We start from the raw sequence: 1,280 nt of genomic DNA, 5'->3' as shown, positions 1-1,280 counted from the left end.
AAACCGGACACGAAAAGCCCCTCTGAATCCTGCGCACCTGGGTTCTCGCCACCAAGGCCAGGCGGCTGCCGTGTGAGGTGCACGCCGCAGCCTCGGGAGACAAATGGAGCGTTCCTAAGGCAGATATGACCTCTGAAGTACGAATGCGATAACCCCGGTGCTCAGGCAGAAAACACCTGATGCTAATGCAAGGCCTCAGCCCAAAAATGTTACTATAAAATCCGCACAGCTCACGCGGCCTGGCCAGTACAGCGGTTTTAACAATCAACACTGACATATCCGTGCAAACGCAGAAACTAACGTATGGTTACGGTTTAGGGTGCGGATTAGGGCGAGGGGATAGGGTTAGAGTTAGGGGTATCCAGTGAGGGGTTAGGATATAGGGGTTAGAAAACGTTTAGGCCAAATAAATTTAAACAGTTTGAGCAAAGGAATGATTCATGAATCATGCCTGAAGCACAAGAACGGAAAACAGGGCTTGGGGCTTCGAGCTTTTAGCGGTGGCAGCGAAGTGAGGTTTCTCATTGGCTCCAGCCGGGCGACCGCTGGTTGTGGGGATGGTTCCCTCAGCGTCAGTTGTCATACAGCCAACTGGCAGCTGGGCTTTTTGTCAGTGGCTGGTTGGTTTGTTAATGTTTTTAAGTCAGTTTAAATGTCTCCAAGTTTGGTTTCCATTTGCTTAGGCAAGACCTCAGGCTAACGGCTTCTTCCTTTTTTGCTTTAATGTATCAGAACCATGATTCATTTTCATTTTACTTTACTGACATTAATAAAAGTAAGTTCACATTTTTGTTGTTATTGAGAAAGTCAGTTTTATTGGCACCTATTTGTGATGGTGCATAAAATAATGTTTGTTAATCATTAGCATCTTAGAGTAGATGAAACATGTTAACTCTATTAAGCTTTGTTATTAAACCATCATAGGAGTTCAGTTGCTTTTTTTCTCCTAGGTTTTAATCATTTAAAACACAGTCACGCATCAAATAACGATGTGGATACTTTCTGAGAAATGTGTCCTTAGTGATTTCATCTATGTGCAAACACCATCAAGTGTCCTTATAAAACCTGGATGGTGTAGCCCACTTCACACGTAAGTGATATGGTATAGCTTCTTGCTTTCAGGCTACATATCTGTATAGCTCATCTCTGTACTGAATGCTGTAGTCAAATGTCACACCATGGTGAGTGTGGATTGGGATCGCAAAATATCTGAGTCAGGTCTCAGTCAAGTAGAAAGCTTATTTTGCCAAGGTTAAGGACATGCCCATGACACAGCCTCA

Source organism: Sapajus apella, unplaced genomic scaffold, assembly GCF_009761245.1.
Source record: "Sapajus apella isolate SASKATOON/1434 unplaced genomic scaffold, GSC_monkey_1.0 scaffold96, whole genome shotgun sequence".
NCBI classification, from domain to species: domain Eukaryota; kingdom Metazoa; phylum Chordata; class Mammalia; order Primates; family Cebidae; genus Sapajus; species Sapajus apella.
This window is presented reverse-complemented; position numbering follows the sequence as displayed.